Source organism: Coregonus lavaretus (assembly GCF_964263955.1).
Source record: "Coregonus lavaretus genome assembly, contig: HAP1_SCAFFOLD_772, whole genome shotgun sequence".
Classification (NCBI taxonomy): Eukaryota; Metazoa; Chordata; class Actinopteri; order Salmoniformes; family Salmonidae; genus Coregonus; species Coregonus lavaretus.
In genome coordinates, this window is record NW_028166115.1 from 151,747 (window position 1) to 177,275 (window position 25,529).

The following is a 25,529-nucleotide window of genomic DNA, read 5'->3' on the forward strand; positions in this document are numbered from 1 at the left end:
GCTTGGGGGTAGAAGCTGATCAGGGTTATGTTGGTTCCAGACAACCAGTGCATTGCAATAGACTGTACATGTTTGTTTTTTTGTGTGACTTTTTTCATTATTTGATCTTAGCGAATCACAGGACTGCGAGGTTCCAAATCAAGAAGTTCTCTTACTCAGCTTCTCATCTCCTCTCATTTTCTTAAATAAATGGTATATCCAATGTAGAACCTGGTCGAACATCACAATAAAGTTGATAATCATTGACGTTGTCAGTGTCGTCCTCCAGTGCATCCATCACGGTGTCGAGGGGCCCCCCAGGTTGGTCACTCTGACCGATCTCTGTCTGCTCCGAACTCACTGTGACAAAAGGTAGGAGCAAAATTTAGTGCAGTGTAGCCTACTGTGAATCTCTTAATCATCACACGTGATGATGGATCTCCTTTGTTACTTTATGTAATAGTTTGCATTTTAGCAGTCTATAGAGGATTAGAGTGTTACAGGTTAGTGAGCAATTCTGTGTGTACAGTAATTCAGTCATGATTGGCCACTTGCATCAAAGAAGCTGTGGACAAGATACACTTGTAATATGACATCATGTGTTCTTACATTCAGGGGGATTCAATACGATACTGCTCCTCCTTTGGTTTGTCCTGTTAGGAGGATGACCTCCAACAGCTCCCAGAGCTAGTGGGACCATCAAGGAAGAGAAAAACATGAATGTGATAGAAGTCAAATAAATTACTAACAAGTGTACTTTTTCCCCCAAAATTAGTGTGACAGAACTGGTGCAAAAATAGGTTAGGAAAAGTTACTTTATGGATCCTAGGAAATGTCAGGAGTAGGGCCTATGCACTAGTATCTATTTATCACAGTTCAGCCTATTTGGTACACAGCCAAGTTAGTAGCCTCAACAAGCTTTCAAAGTCTCACGTCTCGGACGTTAATTTATGTTATTATTATTATTATTATTGTTGTTATTATTATTTGTATTTTTTTTAGAAGCTGTTCCAAACGTCCAATTTAAGGTAGGGGTGTGACATTTTAAACATTTAAATTACATTGGGATCGTTAACGCTTAGAAAAACTCCACAGTGGGGAAGAAAATCACAGTGCAGTTATCACAAAACTACCCCTAACAGGCCCGGATCATCATCATAAAGGGAAAAATACAAATGTAACGAATACCTAACGCAACAATGCAGTTATCACAAATATCATAGCCTTCAAGGGAATATTAACCAATTATAATCATTATTTTTGTTGACCGTCATTGCATCGGTTTTGTGGTCTGCTGATTCTATAACACAGGCCATACAAGAATGAACTCTTTGGCCTGAATGCCAAGCGTCACATCTGGAGGAAACCTGGCACCATCCCTACAGTGAAACATGGTGGTGGCAGCATCATCCTGTGGGGAGGTTTTTCAGCGGCAGGGACTGGGAGACTAGTCAGGATCGAGGGAAAGATGAACGGAGCAAAGTACAGAGAGATCCTTGATGAAAACCTTTTCCAGAGCGCTCAGGACCTCAGACTGGGGCGAAGGTTCACCTTCCAACAGGACAACGACCCTAAGCACACAGCCAAGACAACGCAGGCGTGGCTTCGGGACAAGTCTCTGAATGTCCTTGAGTGGCCCAGCCAGAGCCCGGACTTGAACCCGATCGAACATCTCTGGAGAGACCTGAAAATAGCTGTGCAGCGACTCTCCCCATCCAACCTGATAGAGCTTGAGAGGATATGTAGAGAAGAATGGGAGAAACTCCCCAAATACAGGTGTGCCAAGCTTGTAGCGACATACCCAAGAAGACTCAAGTCTGTAATCGCTGGCAAAGGTGCTTCAACAAAGTACTGAGTAAAGGATCTGAATACTTATGTAAATGTGATATTTCCATTTTTGTTATTTTATAAATTTGCAAACATTTCTAAGAACCTGTTTTGGTTTTGTCATTATGGGGTATTGTGTGTAGATTGATGAGGGAAAAATATATTTAATCAATTTCATGATAAGGCTGTAACATAACAAAATGTGGAAAAAGTCAAGGGGTCTGAATACTTTCCGAATGCACTGTAGGTTTCAGACAAACATTGGCAGTAGAATGGCCTTACTGAAGAGCTCAGTGACTTTCAATGTGGCACCGTCATAGAATGCCACTTTTCCAAGAAGTCAGTTCGTCAAATTTCTGTCCTGCTAGAGCTGCCCCGGTCAACTGTAAGTACTGTTATTGTGAAGTTGAAACGTCTGGGAGCAACAACGGCTCAGCCGCAAAGTGGTAGGCCACACAAGCTCACAAAACAAGAGCACTGAGTGTTGAAGCGCTTAGAGGTTGAAAACTTTCCGAATGCACTGTTCATATCTCCCTGGCATATTACATAATTTATGCAGCAGCATACAATACATTTTTGCACTCACCTTGCTGTGCTTTGCTCACTTGAACAGGAACTTGGCGCGGCGGTCCTTCTTGTGGGCTCTAGAAATAGGCCCAAAATTCTGACTTGGAATTCCAAGTGGTATGACCGTTCAACATTTTTTTCTGTATTTTCCCAGTCTGAGCTAGTTTTCTCAGTTCCCAGTTGTCTTGAACTCACTGAAGTCTGAGAGTTCCGAGTTTCCAGGTGTTTTGAATGCGGCAGAAGTCATGCTGGATTGACAGCATGGCCAATGTATTCAAACATTTCTGGCCCACGGCGTTACCCCCTTTTTCGTGATATCCAATTGGTAGTTACGATCTTGTCTCATCGCTGCAGCTCCCCTACACTGCGAAGGTCGAGAGCCACACTGCTTCTTGACACACTGCTCGCTTAACCCGGAAGCCAGCCGCACCAATGTGTCGGAGGAAACACTATCGAACTGACGACCGAAGTCAGCTTGCAGGTGTCCGGCCCATCACAAGGAGTTGCTAGAGCACAATGAGACGAGGACATCCAGGCCGGCTAAACCCTAACCTAACCCGGACGACACTGTGGCCAATTGTGTGCCGCCTTATGGGTCTCCTGGTCACAGACGGCTGTGACACAGCCTGGGATCGAACCCGGGGCTACAGTGGCGCCTTATCACTCATTGTTGAATTTGCGATTTCCAACTTGTTGTGTAATATTTGTGTCCAATGGCCGATGAGCACGATACGTTTTATCTATAATTTCTCTTCATATGACAAGGATTGAAAAGGATTTGCCAGTAGAATGCCAACTTGATGCATGATGATGACTGCTTGTCTAGCTTGCTAGCTAAGATTTTGAAAGTATGATGTTGACATGATCAGTCCAGTCAAAGCTATGGTAGATATAACGTGATTTTACGTCATTTTATCTGTGGCCAATTACCTTGAGCCTTCTTGGAAGGGCACTTCTAATGTAAATCTATGGCAGCACCCAAGGGGCTGAGCTATGCTGAAACACCTGCAACAAGGTCATTCTACTGCCAATGTTTGTCTATAGAGATTGCATGGCTGTGTGCTCGATTTTATACACCTGTCAGCAACGGGTGTGGCTGAAATAGACGAATCCTCTAATTTGAAGGGGTCCACATACTTTTGTTTATATATATACAGTGGGGGAAAAAAGTATTTAGTCAGCCACCAATTGTGCAAGTTCTCCCACTTAAAAAGATGAGAGAGGCCTGTAATTTTCATCATAGAAAAAAAATCCAGAAAATCACATTGTAGGATTTTTAATGAATTTATTTGCAAATTATGGTGGAAAATAAATATTTGGTCAATAACAAAAGTTTCTCAATACTTTGTTATATACCCTTTGTTGGCAATGACACGGGTCAAACGTTTTCTGTAAGTCTTCACAAGGTTTTCACACACTGTTGCTGGGACTTTCAACTCCCTCCAAAGATTTTCTATGGGGTTGAGATCTGGAGACTGGCTAGGCCACTCCAGGACCTTGAAATGCTTCTTACGAAGCCACTCCTTCGTTGCCCGGGCGGTGTGTTTGGGATCATTGTCATGCTGAAAGACCCAGCCACGTTTCATCTTCAATGCTCTTGCTGATGGAAGGAGGTTTTCACTCAAAATCTCACGATACATGGCTCCATTCATTCTTTCCTTTACACGGATCAGTCGTCCTGGTCCCTTTGCAGAAAAACAGCCCCAAAGCATGATGTTTCCACCCCCATGCTTCACAGTAGGTATGGTGTTCTTTGGATGCAACTCAGCATTCTTTGTCCTCCAAACACGACGAGTTGAGTTTTTACCAAAAAGTTATATTTTGGTTTCATCTGACATTCTCCCAATCCTCTTCTGGATCATCCAAATGCACTCTAGCAAACTTCAGACGGGCCTGGACATGTATTGGCTTAAGCAGGGGGACACGTCTGGCACTGCAGGATTTGAGTCCCTGGTGGCGTAGTGTGTTACTGATGGTAGGCTTTGTTACTTTGGTCCCAGCTCTCTGCAGGTCATTCACTAGGTCCCCCCGTGTGGTTCTGGGATTTTTGCTCACCGTTCTTGTGATCATTTTGACCCCACGGGGTGAGATCTTGCGTGGAGCCCCAGATCGAGGGAGATTATCAGTGGTCTTGTATGTCTTCCATTTCCTAATAATTGCTCCCACAGTTGATTTCTTCAAACCAAGCTACTTACCTATTGCAGATTCAGTCTTCCCAGCCTGGTACAGGTCTACAATTTTGTTTCTGGTGTCCTTTGACAGCTCTTTGGTCTTGGCCATAGTGGAGTTTGGAGTGTGACTGTTTGAGGTTGTGGACAGGTGTCTTTTATACTGATAACAAGTTCAAACAGGTGCCATTAATACAGGTAACGAGTGGAGGACAGAGGAGCCACTTAAAGAAGAAGTTACAGGTCTGTGAGAGCCAGAAATCTTGTAGGTGACCAAATACTTATTTTCCACCATAATTTGCAAATAAATTCATTACAAATCCTACAATGTGATTTTCTGGATTTTCTTTTCTCAATTTGTCTGTCATAGTTGACGTGTACCTATGATGAAAATTACAGGCCTCTCTCATCTTTTTAAGTGGGAGAACTTGCACAATTGGTGGCTGACTAAATACTTTTTTTCCCCACTGTATATAGTGTATGTTAAAACATGATGCAGTTTTAGGTAGAGAATTGAGAGAGAGGGGTTTGGATGTGTCGAAAGGACATCCATATAGTTCCGGAACCGGCCATCAAGAAACCAAGCCCAGCCACACACTGCCCATTCATTCCCCAAAGAGACTTGGTGGTGTTGGGTTGAGAAACTAAGAATTTGTATCAAGTGGAGGAGGATAAAAATGGACGCCTGCCTGCTGGGCAAGGAATAGAGAAGAGAAGATTAGTGAAGAGAAGCGAGGAGAAGAAAATAAGGGAACAATAGAATTTGAGCGAGCACTTCACAATGAGTGCGTTTCAGATTCACAAATTCTGTGCAGATTATCGTATCAATGCCTGGTTGAGTGTTAAACATGTCAGGGACCATGTCCATATGATATAATAATCTGCATAGTATTTGTGTATCTAGAACACACCCATTGGCATCAGTCTGTTGTGGTCTGATACAGGCCAATGCATTTAGTTGTATTGTCATTGTAGTGTTGAGTGACAACATGACTGTGCAAGACTTTGGTTTAAATAAATGGCAAGACAGTCATTATTATGGCATTTTTAATTGAATGGTCAACCCATTACAGATTACTTTATTTTGATACTTTATTTTCACATGGTGTATTATATATATATATATATTTCAATTATGACAATTCCAATTCTCTTCAATGCTTTTCAATGAGGAACATTTGGAATTGGAATGTGGTTTACTTTCTGAATTGACTAGAATTGAAATAGAATTCACCCAACCCTACATGAAAATGACATAACCATTTGTAGTTAAAACATGAAAACAACAATATGACCATTGGTAGTTAATACATGAACACAACAACATAACCATTGGTAGGTAATACATGAAAACAACAACATAACCATTGGTAGATAGTCTCTAGGTTCTCTTAAGTTCCCTTAAATTCTGATGCTCTGACTTCCTCCACTTTGTCCATTACAGTATGTCCCTATCCTCCACAGCATCTTCCTAAGGATACTACACAGAATTTCCCTTTCACTAATTCTCGCCATGGCGGAGGAGTGGTCTGTGCTTTGAGATAAAATGGAGACCATATTCTGCTGTAGCGCCAGCTGTCTGTGGGTGGTGGCTATTGCACCCAGCATGTTGGCCACAGTGAGGGTCACTGTAACAGAAACTGTACCGTCATACCCCAGAGCCTTATGGCACGGCCTAGAGTCCCCCGTGACACAGCTGTAGGGTTGTTGATGACATCACTCTGCTCCAAACTCACTGTGACAAAAGATTGGAGGATTAAGTGCTGTATGATAATGTTCTCTAGCTGGTAAAGTATGGATAAAAAGGGGTTCTGTTTTGTTAATGAATGTTATGGATGGAATGGAATGTTATGGATGAAATCATGTGTTCTTACTGTTAGGGGGAATAAGTGAGAGACTCCTCCTCTTTTGAATTGGCCTCGTGACAGTACGATCTCCTCCAGCCCCCAGAGCTAGTGGGTCCATCATACTGTAGAATAAATAAATGACAGTCAGACAAATAGGCATTAACAAATGTGTAACTTGTTCCAAAGTAAGGTTAGGGAAAGTTGTTACATTTGCTAATCATGTTGTAGCCTAAAGTTGTGGCCTGTATTATGGGTTCAGGCCAGCTGGCCAGGTCACAAAATAGATGCAATGCTCTCACTAAATGTTAAAGCAGGAACATTTAAAAGGCAGTAAAAAGACTGTACCAAAATGTAAAACATTATCCTGTATATTAAAAAAAAATAAAAAATCATTGATGAGTGAGGGATTCAGCATGGAACATCCTTTATATATTTTGTTGTTTTTATTTTAATTTACTAGCTATGTCAATATATTGTTGTTTTAAATGTTTTGAGGCTGCACTGGTGGCAGTTTAGAAAAAAACATTCAAATCATATTGTTGATCAGATTTTTCTTCATTAATTAGGCTATTTTCTCCTTAAAGAACAAATATTAGTAGTATATATGAATGTGGATTAATCATTTTTAGATGGGTGCTACAGGTGCCAACGGTAAGGTTAGGAAAAGTCGGACAATTTGCAAATTATGTGGCCCAAAACTAGTATGGCCTGTGTTATAGAATCAGCAGACCACAAAACCGATGCAATGATGGTCAACAAAAATAATGATTCTAATTGGTTAATATTCCCTTGAAGGCTATGATATTTGGTGTGGATTTTTTAAAAGTAAAGTTTGCACACCGATCATATATCAGTGATGTATACAAAACCATCATTGTCATATATCCAAAAACGGTGTATAAAAAGGTAGAACCACCATCACATTGATGATAGATGCTCCACAAGCTATTTAATGGATCTTACAACAAGTCATCTGATGATATTACATTAACTGTTGTTTACAAGACCAAAAGAAAGGACAATATATTGTATATTTTAAGTACTACACATTTTCAAATTATTTTAACTGTCATGCTACTGGGAAATGTAGGTCAACTGAAGCTACAGCTAGTGAAATGTAACTAGCACGCTACCCAACACTGCTGACAGCTTAACTCAACATCACTTCAATACTTTCATCTCAGACTTAAAGAATAAAACAAAACAGTCACCGTTATCAGGTCTCCATAGTATTCAGTCAATTTCCGAGTGATGAAGATTAAGCTTCGTGAAAAGTTATGTAAAAGTACAGATCTATCCAGGGCTATGTACAGTGAATGTGTTATCTCTTGGCGAACCGTGAATCAGTATATATACACACACACACACACACACACACACACACACACACACACACACACACACACACACACACACACACACACACACACACACACACACCACTTCATGTTCAAGTAGGGACATACAAACAAGTATTCCCTGATCCTGTTGTGGAGTCCCATCCACTTGAGAACAATAGACTGTGAAATACTACATAACCTCCAGTCAGAGGCTGTTCACACCCTCATCAGGCATCGCCTCTAGCAGGCAGGGCAGGTCCGCGCCATTCTGCGCCATAAGGGAGACCAAAAAATGCTGCTCCCTGCATAACTAGAAGAGTCCCAGTAAGTAAAATGACATTGAACGGAGGTCTAAAAGACGTATTTTACAGACGTTGAAGTTAGGTTCTGAATGAAAGGTGAAAAGGTATTTTTGGTATGTTTAAAATACATATTTTCCAGGACATTGAAAAGGCATCTTTTCCAGATGTTAAAAATACGTATTTTCCGGACGTTGAAATCAGGTTCATTTTCGGTTCTGAATGAAAGTTGAAAATAAGTAATTTATAGAAGTCTATGTTTGGGCCAAATCAAGGCTGGTCCAGACCGGACAAAATCTGAACCAAACATAGACGTCTATGATTGGTTCAGATTTGATCCGGACCAGACCAAAACTCAATGTCTGTGGATGTGGAAATCAAGGCCGGTCCAGAACTGCACCAAAAAATACGTCGGCGTCAGTCCGTGCTTACTCAGGTGTAGCCTACAGTGTTGCCTGAAATATAATTTTTTGAATGCCAATCCATCTATGTGGCAAGTCTACCGGTTGTAAAACACCAAAAAACGATGTCCGGGCAGGACCAAAAAAAGACATCCAAAAGACGTCGGCTCCTGCTTACTGGGGTGTAGCCTAACATGTGAATGAGAAAGGGAAATTCTGTGTAGTATCCTTAGGAAGATGCTGTGGAGGATAGGGACATACTGTAATGGACAAAGTGGAGGAAGTCAGAGCATCAGAATTTAAGGGAACTTAAGAGAACCTAGAGACTATCTACCAATGGTTATGTTGTTGTTTTCATGTATTACCTACCAATGGTTATGTTGTTGTGTTAATGTATTAACTACCAATGGTCATATTGTTGTTTTCATGTTTTAACTACAAATGGTTATGTTGTCATTTTCATGTAGGGTTGGGTGAATTCTATTTCAATTCTAGTCAATTCAGAAAGTAAACCACATTCCAATTCCAAATGTTCCTCATTGAAAAGCATTGAAGAGAATTGGAATTGTCATAATTGTAAAAAATATATATATAATACACCATGTGAAAATAAAGTATCAAAATAAAGTAATCTGTAATGGGTTGACCATTCAATTAAAAATGCCATAATAATGACTGTCTTGCCATTTATTTAAACCAAAGTCTTGCACAGTCATGTTGTCACTCAACACTACAATGACAATACAACTAAATGCATTGGCCTGTATCAGACCACAACAGACTGATGCCAATGGGTGTGTTCTAGATACACAAATACTATGCAGATTATTATATCATATGGACATGGTCCCTGACATGTTTAACACTCAACCAGGCATTGATACGATAATCTGCACAGAATTTGTGAATCTGAAACGCACTCATTGTGAAGTGCTCGCTCAAATTCTATTGTTCCCTTATTTTCTTCTCCTCGCTTCTCTTCACTAATCATCTCTTCTCTATTCCTTGCCCAGCAGGCAGGCGTCCATTTTTATCCCCCTCCACTTGATACAAATTCTTAGTTTCTCAACCCAACACCACCAAGTCTCTTTGGGGAATGAATGGACAGTGTGTGGCTGGGCTTGGTTTCTTGATGGCCGGTTCCGGAACTATATGGATGTCCTTTCGACACATCCAAACCCCTCTCTCTCAATTCTCTACCTAAAACTGCATCATGTTTTAACATACACTATATATATATATAAACAAATGTATGTGGACCCCTTCAAATTAGAGGATTCGTCTATTTCAGCCACACCCGTTACTGACAGGTGTATAAAATCGAGCACACAGCCATGCAATCTCTATAGACAAACATTGGCAGTAGAATGACCTTACTAATTTGAGCCCCACCTGTTTAGCAAAAAAAGGACAAATACAATACTTTTTTTGCATGTTATTGTCACATATCAGTTTGCAAAAAATGTAAAAAAAATTAATAATTGTGTTAATAAAGCCACATACAAAACATGGTCTCTTTTTTGATTTCTTGAGGAAGGCAGCTCCAAAATGCAGGTGTTTCAGCATAGCTCAGCCCCTTGGGTGCTGCCATAGATTTACATTAGAAGTGCCCTTCCAAGAAGGCTCAAGGTAATTGGCCACAGATAAAATGATGTAAAATCACGTTATATCTACCATAGCTTTGACTGGTCTGATCATGTCAACATCATACTTTCAAAATCTTAGCAGTCATCATCATGCATCAAGTTGGCATTCTACATCATTGAATATTGTAAGAGCTTTCATTGTCTGCTTATATGCCCCTTTATTTATCCTACGGTTCTGACTTGGTGTACAATTAGAATACTGTAAGAACGCTGTACATTTCAAAAGTGCTGAACAAATAGTCATATTGACTACGTCCGTCTTAGCTCGCTCATTAATGTCTTAATCAAAATTACTGATTGCCTCTTATCCGCTCATTGTTCCCTTATTCCATAGTTTGTACATCTCAATTGTCAGTAGAAACCACATTTGTTTAAGAAAGTCAGCCATATCAGCTATGTTTTTTTTTAAAGTCAGTAAGTAAGGCTGAATGAACTGTTTCGCTGCCAGACAAGGCTCCACTGATAGCCAGGTGAAGTGGTGTTAAGGATTCACTCCATGGTGCTGAAAAGAAAGCTCTGCTGTTGGGACAGCTTTATGTAGGCCCTAACAGTTTGTAGGCACCGTTTGTCATCATTATAGTGCAATTCATGTATTGTTTAGTGCTGTGTTGCGTAGTGGCTTTGCTGGCATGCATAAAACATTTTTGGGGGGAGTTTGCTCCACCAAGATTTACATGCTAAAATCGCCATTGCATATAGCCTACCCAAGACCCAAGACACAAGACAATCATATCAGATTAGTGCTCGACTTGGACTGAAATAGGTGCCTGTGCTAATTTTGGGTGTCGGTACTGTTTATATGTAGGTGCAGCTGCTCCACAATATTTTTGAGCTAATATTCTGTGAGGAACAGAGCAGTAGAACATTTGAGGTGCCGGTACTCAGCTCTGGTGATCTGCTGCTCAGGTCAAGCAACCCAGACCCATGACATTACTTCGAATTCTGGATCCAGACCCGCACTAAACTGTCTCATAATGGAATGTTGAGAGAAATCAGAGTATTCACATGCTCATTGACCGTAATCAGTACAACATGCTTTAGGTAAATATTCCCCTGAAAGCCATGGTATTTAGTTCGAAGTGGACACCAATCATATATCCAGGTTTATAAGGAAGAAACTCCAGTACACCAGTGATGTAAAAGAAATGTCATATGCTCAACAGACAATGTAATAAACTGTATAATAAACTGGTGTCCTACGGCAGATATAAACTTGGTTCATGGCCAAATACAGTCAGCTGACTATTTGATCTTAGACAATAGATGTAACCAGGGAGGGTACTCTACTCAGTCAATCTCAGCCACAGTACACACACAAACTTGACCCAGAATTTAGCAAGTTCAAGTGAGCCCTGACATGGTGTGGCGAAGATGACTACATTCAGTTCTGAGAAATTGTAGTTTGGTCAAAGTGAACTCGGATTGTTGTACAAGGGAAGGAATGTTATGTACTTTGTCATGTGCAGTGTAATTTTTCTAGTATAACCATACAGTTTATTATGAGTCATTGTATGTCCATAAAGTAATCACACATAAACCACTGTCATAAAGAGGTGCCCAATAGAAATCCTGCCCTATGATCCATTAGGATTCAGTGTAAGCTATTATTCTTCCACAGCCAAGTTAGGTAATTTGCAGGATTACAGGACAATAAAGTTAAGAACAACATTTATGCAATATATCAGTCAAATAAATGATCAACAATCTTCTTCAAGAAGGTGTTACCTGTGACCGGTGCCAAAAATAAAGTTAGGAAAAGTTGTTAAATTTGCTAATCATGTTGTGACCCAAAATCGCTTTCTTTGTTATGTGCCCAGGCAAGGTCACAAAACAAATGCAGTGCACTAACTGGCTGATCATGCAATGTTGAATGAAGTCAGAACAGTAAACAGTGAAGCTTAGTTGAACAAGCAAAGGTTTGAGAAGCACAATGCTTTCAGACAAAGTCTGACACAGAAAGTTAAATCCTCTCTATTAGGCTTGCCCTCTGTTGGCTACCATTTCCCATGTGATTACTTACCAGTACCACCAACCTTCCAATCTCATAGCTGACACTCTATCCACAAGGCCACTGAGTTGATTAATCCTGAATGTATGTCCTGAAGTTATTACGTTATCCGGTGTTATTACATTAGCTGGTTTTATTACATTATAAATGAAAAAAGCTATTACATGAGAAGTTATTACTTTATCCTGTGTTATTATTAACCGTTGTTACAAGGCCAAAAGGACGGCCAATATTTTATGTATCGTATATTGAAACTAAAACTATTTTGAAATTAATTTAACAGTCAAGCTACTGAGAAATGTATTTAAAAAGAAACTACAGCTAGTGTAATGAAACTAGCCCATTACCCAACACTGCTGACAGCTTAATTTAACATCTCTTCAATTATAACTTTTATCTCAAACTTAAAGAATGAAGCAAATCATATAGTCACCATTATCAGAAGTCTCCATAGTATTTGAATCAGTCTCCATAGTATTTGAATCAGGCTCCATAGTACTTCAATCAGTCTCCATAGTATTTCAATCATTCTCCATAAGATTTCAATTAGTCTCCATAGTATTTGAATCAGTCTCCATAGTATTTGAATCAGTATCCATAGTATTTGAATCAGTCTCCGTAGTATTTGAATCATTCTCCATAGTATTTCAATCAGAGTACGTAGTATTTAAATCAGTCTCCATAGTATTTAAATCAATTTCAGAGCAATTAAAATGTAGCTCTGTATAAAGTGCTGTAAAAGTATAGATATATCCAGCGCTATGAACAGTGAAGCTCAGTTGAACAAGCAAAGTTTTGAGAAGCACAATGCTTTTAGACAAAGTCTGACACAGAAAGTTAAACCCTTTCTGTTAGGCATGCCCTCTGATAGGCTACCATTTCCCATGTGATTGATTACGGTTCCTAGGGCTATGTTACCAACCATCTCTCTGGTTAGACAGTATATTAACCTGCCATGTACACAAATTCACCCAGGCTGGTTACACATGAACAAAATCAGGCGCTTATCTGCTAGATGTTCAAACACAGCCTTATAATGGTACTTGGTTCAGGGCCAAGAAGTCAGCTCATTCTGAATGAGACTAATGTGATTTTAGACAAAATATTAAATCAGAGGGGAGTTTCCACAGATATTCAGACAATACCAGTATGACCACATTCAGTTAAAGTGTCCTATTTAAAGACCTATTGTTAGTGGAACTCAGACTTCGATGAATCCCGAAAGCATAGTAAAGTAAGCTTTGAACATAAGCCTTGTCCAAGCCAGAATGGCTGGACAGGAGCCGATCTCCTGTTTCTATAGCATGCAACAGCTTGATGTACAAGTACACCCCCTGAGCAGGATGCTAGTCTGTTGCAGAGCCTTACCCCCAATCCATCTTCTTAATACTGAGTGCCAAGCAGAGAGGCATCGTTCCCATTTGTAGTCTTTGGTATGACTCAACCAGGGATCGAAACCCCAACCTTCCAATCTCAGGGCAGACACTAACTACAAGGCCACTGAGTTTATGTTTTTACATTACATTAACATTAACCATGTCGATGTCCATGTATCCATGGACCGTGCACAAGTTGGGGCAAGGAGAGGGACAGAAGCAATACTGTTGCCCATCAATCTCATCCATGTAGCCCCTCACTTCCATCTTCCCTGGTTTGGTCACAGTGTTGCTTCCATCCCTCTCCTTGCCCTAACCTGGGCTTGAACCAGGGACCCTCTGACCACATCGACAACTGTCACCCATTAAACATTGTTACCTGACGCTCCACAAAAGCACTACATGTGAAGTTAATTTGGTTTCCGTAAGGGCAGGTTGGGACAAGGAGAGGGAAGAAAGCAATACTGTTGGGAGGAGACCAATAAAAGAATCTCCTGGAGATAAAAGGTGTGGTGTTGTTGCTGTTGTAGATAAGATGATCAATGTCTGAGGTGAATCATTCATGCAGTATCATTCATGCAGTCCAGCCATAAATCCTTATATTTTACAATTGCCTTAGCCGATGGACAACCTACCACCCTGGGTATTATGGGTAGATGGCTAGGGAGAAGTGCTGATTATAGTAAACGCTCACTGAGAGAGAGTCTACCTTGGTTTGAACCTGGGTCCATTATTTTGTGACTGTGATGTCCCAGGAGTGTGCTTGGAGGAAGCAGTGGAGTACTCAAGTTGTTGCCTTAAAGGGATACTTCAGGATTTTGGTAATGGGGCGTGGTGAGTTCAAAACCACACTCGTTTGTCAGGGCGGCCAGAACCAGGGCTCTCCACCATCTCCTCCCCCTTTCCTTTCCTTTTCTCCTAGTGTGGTTGGAGACCCTTACAGAAAAAACATGTGGGCCACTGAACGATTCACACAAGTGTTTGAATCTCTCTCTCTCTCTTTCTCTCCCTCCCCTGTCCACCATGTCCACCCTAAAGGCCCCTCCCAGTATTCACTATGTTCAAACCCCTGTCATAACACTACACCCAGGCCTTGTCCGAAATCTGTCTTGCCTACTACTTGTACTAATCATGCTACATACTATTTACTATTTAGAACCAACTGTTTAGTCAAATCAAATTCAGTAAGCAACATGAATATATATAAGAGCCGCATCCATACTGAGAATCTGTCATCCACAGGAGGTTTGTGGCACCTTAATTGGGGAGGACGGGCTTGTGGTAATTGCTGGAGCGGAATAAGTGGAATGGTATCAAACATGTTTTCAATGTGTTCGATGCCATTACATTTGCGCCGTTTCAGACATTATGAGCCGTCCTCCCCTCAGCAGCCTCCACTGGATCTATTGCGCAATTGCGTTGATTCCCACCATTTGGTACCCCCTCTAGGGTGGACACTACACCCTGTCCACCCTAGAGGCCCCTACCAGTATTCAGTAACTTCATGAAAAGCACTGCAAAAGTAGAGATAACAACTTTTCACCTTTAGGTGACTTCTGATAGGCTACGTTAAGCTCACATGGCTACCTCTGATCATCTCAAATCATCATAAATCATCTCTGGTTATGTTGACTAGGATAACAGTACATTCTGTTTCAAAGTGAACCAGAGCATAACCCTCCCTGGTCATCTGACTGAGTTGGGGAACGTTCTTGTTTTCAGGCTGATGGAGCCCTGTACTGGGTCCAGTATTAACCCTGTCCACACCTCTGTAGTGACTACACCCTGTCCAGGATCCTCCCAGTATTCACTCTGTCCACACCTCTGTCATACACTACTACAACCTTTATGCTGTCAGAAATATAGTATAGCGTCCAGACATTGTGTTTAATATAAAACTTCATGCATGGTGGTATGGGCAGGCATGTTCTAGCTGCACTTACAAACTTTTTGTATTGTCCTAGTAGTAAGCAATATAGAAAGAATAGTGTACCTACACCACCACCTGCTGGCTGAACTTTATATGTACAGTACCAGTCAAAAGTTTGGACACGCCCACTCATTCAAGGGTTTTTCTTTATTTTAACTATTTTCTACATTGTAGAATAATAGTGAAGACATCAAAACTATGAAATAAAATAACACATATGGAATCATGTAGTAACCAAAAAAGGGTTCAACAAATCAAAATATATTTTATATTTGAGATTCTTCAAAGTAGCCACCCTTTGCCTTTTGATGACAGCTTTGCACACTCTTGGCATTCTCCCACTTTTGGTTACTACATGATTCCATATGCGTAGAAAATAGTAAAAATTAAGAAAAACCCTGGAATGAGTAGGTGCGTCCAAACTTTTGACTGGTACTGTATGAATAAATGAAAGAATGTGCAATATGTACAAGATTTCATGTTTAAAATATACAAACTGAACAACGGCAACACCCCAGCATATTGAGGATAAAGTATTTACAGAAACATATACAAACTATTGACATTCTCAACAGTAATCATTCATATTGTCATATCAAACCAGGATGTCATTCATTGACATTCAACAACAGCAGGTCACAGGTTTTAGCTCCAAGTAGTGCCACCATATAATATACAGTAAGTAGTACAATGAATGTCTCTAATAGGAAAGCCTGGTCCCATTCAGACAACTCCACAGCCCAGTCCTGTAGAGCTCCCCTGGCTGTGGTTGTTAGTTACTGCACCCGGGATGTTGACTAAAGAGAGGAGGTGTCACATGCTCTTTCCTCCCCTTGAGCTCCAGTCCAAGGTCCTGGCAGAATCCTCCTCTCCCATGTTGTTTATTAGTCTCTCTAGCTGTTCCCTGAACTTTTGAAGCTCCCATTCTTTCTCTGCCTTCTCCCAAATGTTCCTATCCTCCACAGCTCATCCACTATGTTATTAAACATCTTTCTAAAGATACTACGCAGAATCTCCTTAATCATTTCCACTAATTCCATTAAAACATACTGGTTCATCGCCATGGTGGAGGAGTGGTCTGTGCTTTGAGCCAAAATGGAGTCGATCTTCTGCTGTAGCACCTGCTGTCTGTGGGTGGTGGTTACTGCAGGGAGGGACACTGTAACTGAAACTGTACTAGTCATATTCAGAGCCTTATGGCACGCCCCAGAGTCCCCCATGACACAGCTGTAGGGTTGTTGATGGCCATAACTGTCTGCTCCGAACTCACTGTGACAAAAGATGGGAGGATTAAGTGCTGTATGAGAATGTCTCTAGAGTAGCTGTTAAAGTACGGGTAAAAAAGGTTTCTGTTTTGTTAATAAATGTTATGTATAGTGTAGAATGAAATGTTATGGATGAAATCATGTGTTCTTACTATGAGGGGGAATATGTGAGAAACTCCTTCTTCTGATTGGCCCCATGACAGGATCTCCTCCTCCAGCCCCCAGAGCTTGTGGGACCATCATACTGTAGAGGAGAAAAATAAATGACAGATGCAATGCAATAACTAAATGTTACAATGCAGTGAGGATGGACTACTCAGATTTACTTCTAGAACTTTACAGATGTAAAGCTCAAAAGCGTTATCCTGAATATAACCTATCAACCATTCATATCTTAAAGCTGTTTAAAATGAGAGTTTCAGCATGGAACACCCTTTATATCCATCCTTTTTTAATTGTACTTTTTTAATTATTTTAATTAGTGGCTCTCGAATGGCGCAGCGGTCTAAGGCACTGCATCTCAGTGCTTGAGGCGTCACTACAGACCCCCTGGTTCAATTCCAGGCTGTATCACAACCGGCCGTGATTGGGAGTCCCACAATTGGCCCAGCGTCGTCCGGGTTTGGCCGGTGTAGGCCGTCATTGTAAATAAGAATTTGTTCTTAACTGACTTGCCTAGTTTGAGTTTGAGTTTATTTTTACAGGGACAGTGCACATTAATCAACGTTTCAGTAAAAGTGCCGGTTTTAGCCAGCCGGCTAATTTTCAACCGCAGTCCCTGGGCAGGTTATTAAAAACAATTACAATATAGACAATAACAACATAGAACAAGACATAGCATACAGACATAGCAACATAGGACAAGCAAGACGTAGCATACAGACCGAGCAACATAGAACAAAAAGCAGCAAGACAAAATTCATAAAAAGCAACAAAATGTTTCCACACCTCACAAGTTACAGACAACAGACATGGAAAGCGGCAACACACAGCTAGGAACCATGTTCACAAATCTGATTGACCTTTAGCCATGTCTTCAAGCATTTTGTGAAAGTGTGATATGTGGTGCAGTTGTGTGTGTCTGATGGCAGTGTATTCCAGACATGGGAAGCTCTCACAGAAAAAGCAGATTTACTAAAGGTGCTTTTCCTTAGGGGAACTACACAGTCACCTCTCATGGCAGACCTTGTGGATCTGCTGCCATATGTTTGGGTTTTCTGTTTAACAAAAATACTGAGTGGAGGGGGAGCCAAGCCATTTAGGATCTTGAATACAAGACATGCATCGGTGTATTGCACAAGATTTTCCCAACTCAGGAGCTCATGCTTTCTAAGGATGTGACAGTGATGATGGCTATTGGGCTTCCTATCAAGCACTTTGAGAGCCTGTTTGTAGACAGACTGAATAGGTCTTACTGTTGTACAGCAAGCTTGGGCCCAACTAGTCAAGCAGTATGTTAAGTGGGGGAGTATCATAGATTTGAAGTACAGTTTTGCTACCTCTGTAGTCAAACAATTTCGTATAAATCGGAAATTAGCTAGGTTGAATTTGGTTATTTGAATTACCTTTTTAACATGCTTTTTAAAAGAGAGGTTGGAATCAAGTATGATGCCAAGGTACTTAAAATCAGATACCCCCTGGAGCTTCTCCCCTGACACATAGACTTCTGGCTCAGTAGCATCTGTTGCCCTCTTTGTGAAGAACATGCAAACAGTTTTTTTCACATTGAGATGCAAACACGAGTCACTGAGCCACTTTGTAACCTGGACCATTACAGTAGTGAGTTCTTGTGCAGCTTGTTGTTTGCTCTTTGCATGCACATATATCACTGTATCATCTGCATACATTTGAACTTCAGACCCAGTACAGACAGAAGGCAGATCATTAATGTACAGGCTGAACAGGAGGGGCCCCAGTATTGACCCTTGGGGCACAACCACATCATAGCTAAGAGTGGGCGATAGCTCATTGCTCACTCTGACACACTGAGTTCTGCCTTCAAGGTATGATTTCATCCATCTCAAGGCATCGGGGGAAAAGTTGAACTTGGACAATTTTGTGATGAGAATCTCATGGTTAACAGTATCAAAAGCCTTCCTTAGGTCCAGAAACACAGCCCCAACAACGCCCCCTTTGTCCATCTTGGACTTCACATTTTCCAGAAAAAAGCAGTTGGCCATTTCTGTGGAGTGTTTCGCTCTGAAGCCAAACTGCATGGAATGTAATGTGAAGGGGCTGTTGTTGAGGTGGGCAATCAGTTGTTCTGCTACACACTTTTCAACAACCTTTGACACCACAGGTAGTATACTAATGGGCCTGTAGTTACTCACGTCAGCAGGGTCGCCTGATTTAAAGATGGCCGTTATTATGGCCGACTTCCATACCCTTGGAAACACCCCGAGACCAATAGATGTGTTGGTGACCTTAGTAATGGGGCCAATGAGTGACTCTTTGTAGTTTTTAAGAAAGGTAGAGTCCATCCCAAACACATCTTTGGCTTTAGAGTTCTTTAGTGAGCTAATCACCTTGTCTACCTTTGACTCAGAAACCTCCCTTATGATGAAGACAGGTTGAGCATCATTTACTAGCACTGAGCCCAAGAAACCAGTGGAGGGGTTCTGTGTCAGTACCCTGACAGAGTCAATAAAGTAGGAATTGAAGGCTATTGCTATTTCGACTGCATCCTGTGTTAGATTGTTATTCACCATGATTTCTAGTCTTTTTGCAGTGTTACTATGGTCTTTCCCTGTTAACTTTTTTAGATTCTCCCAGATCAGTTTAGAATTTCCCTTTGCTTCACCAATTATGTTAATAAAAAAGTTTGCCTTGGCCTGTCTGATTTCTTTCATCACCTTATTTCTCAACATGGTAAACCTACGTCTGTCATGCTCTAATTTGGATCTTAGGGCTATTTTTAGATAATAATCTCGTTCTTTCATCAATTTCCAGATTTCTCCATTTAGCCAAGGAAGAGTGCTCTTTTGGCCAGGTTTGGATTTGATTTTCTTTAGGAAACCATTTAATGTAGTCTGGATTGTGGATAGAAAAACTTGACTATCAGCTTCCACGTCTGCATAGGACAAGAGATCATTCCAGTTAATTCCCTTAATTGCATTTTCAAAATAGCTTAATTCACTCTTAGGTATTCTTAGTTGATCAGGCTTTCTAACAGTAGAGAGGTTAAACCTGCTCTTAGACAGCTTTCTGGCTATAAGTGTCAGATTATGATCAGATAGCCCAGTAACCATATTGAATGATTTAGTCACTCTCTCTGGTTTATTACTGAACACCAAATCAATCTGTGTTTTAGAGCAACAAGTCACCCTGGTTGGCCCTTTAACTAGCTGTGTAAGGTCAAAGGTATTAGTGATCCGTTTGAGGGTTTTCCTACAACACTTGTCTTCATAATTAATGTTAAAATCTCCCATTAAGATGACCTCTTTCCCAAAATCACATTCCCTAAGCATGTTATTAAACTGATCAAAAAACACACTTTTGGTGGAAGGTGGCCTATACATTCCAATGAGGGTAAAAGACATTTGGGGAGACAGTGTAATGTTCAGACCAATACATTCTAGTTCATTATCACATGACCACTCAATTTGTTTACATCGGATATGTTCTTTAATATAAATCATCACACCCCCTCCTCTTCCTTCAGTCCTGTCTCTCCTGAAAACATTGTAGCCAGGCACAATCAAAGCAGCAGATGGAGAGTTTCTATGGAGCCATGTCTCTGAGAGGCAGAGAAAGTCAAGGTTGGAGTCTGTGAGTAGATGTTGAATTTGATCACTTTTTGGAATGACACTACGAATGTTCAAGTGCCCCCCTAGTAGTCCTTTGGGCTTAGCTCGTGGGTCCCAGATGACTCGAGAGTGATTGACACATTGAAAAAAGTTAAATTTTCGGTGTTTTCTGACGGCTGGGTTTAGGCCGTTTTGTTTCGTTTTGATTAGGGGCAGCTCGGTAGCGCAATTAACAATCCCTCCCGCCTGCACTGGATACGGGGAACTAATTACAACAGCTTGCATACCAGAAGCAGAGTCAGGGATCGCATATAGCGACTTTGGTATGTTTGAAGAGTCAAAATCCATCCTGGAGCCAGGTGAGTCGAGAGAAACCACAGGACCATAGCACTCACCCACCTCCACAGCGGCGACGATCAGTGGACGAGGCCATCCACCGCCCTCCACTCCGGTGCGTATCGCTGGCTCGGTGATGTTGGGCCCAGGATTGAGTTGCACATCCCCGGAGAGCAGGAGGGTAGCGAACAGGTAGTTTAACAGTTTCCGATAAATGTTGGACTTGTGTTTGTTGCTCCTAAGCGGTTCAGTAGAATAAGGAGCGAGGTAGACTTGGCCATTATTCAGAACATTATGGTATGCTGTGTACTGTCCGCTCCCGTGGAACGGTGAACCAATGTGTTTGTGTTTGGTGTTAATATTCTCCGGTAGTAGACTGATTGTGTCATCCCAGCAAGGACGCACTGAGATTATCAGTAGAGCAGCTACATAACTGACAATCATGGCAGAGTACTGGAGACAAAACACATAATTGCGCTTTAACTCTTTGCATGAGTTACTTAGCTGGGGTCGGCGTACACCTGATGGTTTAGATAAAATTACAGCATTCGAATGAGAAGCGGCACCTGCCGCACCACCCTGTCTTCTGTCCGCCATCTAGGAGATAGAGGATACTGTAAGATAAAGTTAAATAAAGGTTAAATAAAAATATTGTACCATGTTGATGTTTTGGAGGGAAAAAGTCAATTGTACAGGTGCATTTAAATTGACATTGTTGTTTAGATGTTTTTGTCATTAAAAATACAATTTACTCCAAATGATAATAAACTCAGCAAAAAAAGAAACGTCCTCATCAAATCAAATCAAATCACATTTTATTGGCCACATGCGCCGAATACCGAATACAACAGGTGCAGACATTACAGTGAAATGCTTACTTACAGCCCTTAACCAACAGTGCATTTATTTTTAATAAAAAAGTAAAATAAAACAACAACAAAAAAGTGTTGAGAAAAAAAGAGCAGAAGTAAAATAAAATAACAGTAGGGAGGCTATATATACAGGGGGGTACCGGTGCAGAGTCAATGTGCGGGGGCACCGGCTAGTTGAGGTAGTTGAAGTAATATGTACATGTGGGTAGAGTTAAAGTGACTATGCATAAATAATTAACAGAGTAGCAGCAGCGTAAAAAGATGGGGTGGAGGGGGGCAGTGCAAATAGTCCGGGTAGCCATGATAAGCTGTTCAGGAGTCTTATGGCTTGGGGGTAGAAGCTGTTGAGAAGTCTTTTGGACCTAGACTTGGCACTCCGGTGCCGCTTGCCGTGCGGTAGCAGAGAGAAAAGTCTATGACTAGGGTGGCTGGAGTCTTTCACTGTCAACTGCGTTTATTTTCAGCAAACATAATATGTGTAAATATTTGTATGAACATAACAAGATTCAACAACTGAGACATAAACTGAACAATTCCACAGACATGTGACTAACATATATTGAATAATGTGTCCCTGAACAAAGGGGAGGTCAAAATCAAACGTAACAGTCAGTATCTGGTGTGGCCACCAGCTGCATTAAGTACTGCAGGGCATCTCTTCCTCATGGACTGCACCAGATTTGCCCGTTCTTACTGTGAGATGTTACCCCACTCTTCCACCAAGGCACCTGCAAGTTCCCAGACATTTCTGGGGGGAATGGCCCTAGCCCTCACCCTCCGATCCAACAGGTCCCAGACGTGCTCAATGGGATTGAGATCCGGGCTCTTCGCTGGCCATGGCAGAATACTGACATTCCTGTCTTGCAGGAAATCACGCACAGAACGAGCAGTAGGCTGGTGGCATTGTCATGCTGGAGGGTCATGTCAGGATGAGCCTGCAGGAAGGGTACCACATGAGGGAGGAGGATGTCTTCCCTGTATCGCACAACGTTGAGATTGCCTGCAATGACAACAAGCTCAGTCCGATGATGCTGTGACACACCGCCCCAGACCATGACGGACCCTCCACCTCCAAATCGATCTCGCTCCAGAGTACAGGCCTCGGTGTAACGCTCATTCCTTCGACGATAAACCCAAATCCGACCATCACCCCTGGTGAGACAAAACCGCGACTCGTCAGTGAAGAGCACTTTGTGCCAGTTCTGTCTGGTCCAGCGACGGTGGGTTTGTGCCCATAGGCGACGTTGTTGCCGGTGATGTCTGGTGAGGACCTGCCTTACAACAGGCCTACAAGCCCTCAGTCCAGCCTCTCTCAGCCTATTGCGGACAGTCTGAGCCCTGATGGAGGGATTGTGCGTTCCTGGTGTAACTCGGGCAGTTGTTGTTGCCATCCTGTACCTGTCCCGCAGGTGTGATGTTCGGATGTACCGATCCTGTGCAGGTGTTGTTACACGTGGTCTGCCACTGCGAGGAGGATCAGCTGTCCGTCCTGTCTCCCTGTAGCGCTGTCTTAGGCGTCTCACAGTATGGACATTGCAATTTATTGCCCTGGCCACATCTGCAGTCCTCATGCCTCCTTGCAGCATGCAAGGCACGTTCACGCAGATGAGCAGGGACCCTGGGCATCTTTCTTTTGGTGTTTTTCAGAGTCCGTAGAAAGGCCTCTTTACTGTCCTAAGTTTTCATAACTGTGACCTTAATTGCCTACTGTCTGTAAGCTGTTAGTGTCTTAACAACCGTTCCACAGGTGCATGTTCATTAATTGTTTATGGTTCATTGAACAAGCATGGGAAACAGTGTTTAAACCCTTTACAATGAAGATCTGTGAAGTTATTTGGAATTTTACAAATTATCTTTGAAAGACAGGGTCCTGAAAAAGGGACGTTTCTTTTTTTGCTGAGTTTAGTAGGTAATGAATGGAGGCAACAAGCACCAATTGTAAGGTTGGCCTGTGTTATGGGCTCATCAATAATGCAGGGGCATGGGGAAAAACAGTAGGGTATATGAAGAGGAAAAAAACTCCAGCACAGTGGTGGTCGTAGATGCTCCACAAGTTATTTTATGGATCTTACAATAGACAAGCATCAGGGTTTACAGAGAGTTCAAATGGTACAATCATTCTCTACACTTCATTGTTTTCTGCATGTATGACTGCCCCAGCGGTATCAGATACTTAATTGCCATGAAAGTGAAAATAAGTGACTACGGTCCAAATACATAAGACAATTAGTCTAGAATAAGACAATACGTCTGTAATAAGACAAGAAGTCTAGAATAAGACAAGAAGATTAGTTACATGGATCAATATTTCAATCTCCTCCGCCTCATGTTTCTGGTCAGTGTTTACTGCAGCAGGAATGTTCTCTTCAATCCAGAGCCTCTCACTGCTCCAAACTCACTGCAATAAAAATATGTAGTTCAGTGATTGATTATACATTTACCTTCATCTGTTGACTATTTGAGATGGCCTACCCCAGACAGGGGAAAAACAGTGTAGACATTGTTAATGTTGTAAATGGCTATTGTAGCTGGAAACGGCTGATTTGTAATGGAATATCTACATAGGCGTACAGAGGCCCATTATCAGCAACCATCAGTCCTGTGTTCCAATGGCACATTGTGTTTGCTAATCCAAGTTGATCATTTTAAAAGGCTAATTGATAATTAGAATTAGAACAGCTGAAAACTGTTGTGCTGATTAAAGAAGCAATAAAACTGGCCTTCTTTAGACTAGTTGAGTATCTGGAGCATCAGCAATTGTGGGTTTGATTACAGGATCAAAATGGCCAGAAACAAATAACTTTCTTCTGAAACTCGTCAGTCTATTCTTGTTCTGAGAAATGAAGGCTATTCCATGCGAGAAATTGCCAAGAAACTGAAAATCTCTTACAACGCTGTGTACTACTCCCTTCACAGAACAGCGCAAACTGGCTCTAACCAGAATAGAAATGTCACGCCCTGACTCAGAAGACGCTTATATGTTGAGTCAGGGTGTGTATATTCCTTGTTGTGTTTGTCCATGTTGTACATTCTAGTATGTCTAGATCTATGTTGGCCGGTGTGGTTCCCAATCAGAGGCAGCTGTCGCTCGTTGTCTCTGATTGGGGACCATACTTAGGCAGCCATTTGGCACTAGTTAGTTGTGGGATCTTGTTCCAGTTAAGGTATGTTGTGTTGTGCTGCCTTGGACTTCACGTTTCGTTTGTTTATTGTTTTGTCGGTTGTTTATTCATTGAAATAAACATGTATGCATATCACGCTGCGCCTTGGTCCGTCCCGTCTATAAACGAACGTGACAGAAGATCCCACCAAACGAGGACCAAGCAGCGTGCCCAGGAAGAGCGAATTGCCATGTCACAGGTGGGCAAATGGTGGTCATGGGAGGAGATATTTGCGGGGAAAGAGCCATGGGCAAAGGTAGATGCCCAGGCAGGAGAGGAGCAACGGCAGCACAGAGGAGGCCGGTCGAGGAAGAAGCCCGAGAGACAGCCCTAAGAACATTTTGGGGGGGGACTAAGAGGGTGGTTGGCGGAGCCTAGGGTTAGAGCAGAGCCAACTCCCCGTACTCACGCGAGAAGGCGTATGACTGGGCAAGCTCCATGTTATGCGGAGCTACGTACTGTGTCGCCAGTGCGCCGGCACAGTCCTGTACGTCCTGTGCTTGCACCACGCACGTGCCGTGCGAAGATGGGCATCCAGCCAGGACGGGGTGTGCCGGCTCAACGCTCCTGGTCTCCAGTACGCCTCCTTGGTCCCGCATATCCTGCGCCAGTTCTACGAGCTGTATCGCAGGGGGCGTGCACAGCCCAGTGCGGCCTGTGCCAGCGCCCCGCACGTGTAGTGCGAAAGTGGGCAGCCAGCCAGGATGGGTTGTGCGAGCTCTCCGCTCCAGACCTCCAGTCTGCCTTCGCAGCCAGGCCCG

At 42.0% G+C, this 25,529-nt stretch overlaps 1 long non-coding RNA gene across 1 annotated transcript; it reads right to left on the minus strand.

Annotated features, from left to right (window-relative positions):
* Positions 1-5,571: 5,571 nt before the first annotated feature.
* Positions 5,572-12,869, minus strand: LOC311115052. The gene is made up of 3 exons (XR_014611190.1): positions 12,516-12,869; positions 6,416-6,510; positions 5,572-6,276 (listed from the first exon to the last, which is right to left on the minus strand). It is a non-coding gene; the product is annotated as an uncharacterized lncRNA (long non-coding RNA).
* Between the last annotated feature and the right edge of the window lie 12,660 nt (positions 12,870-25,529).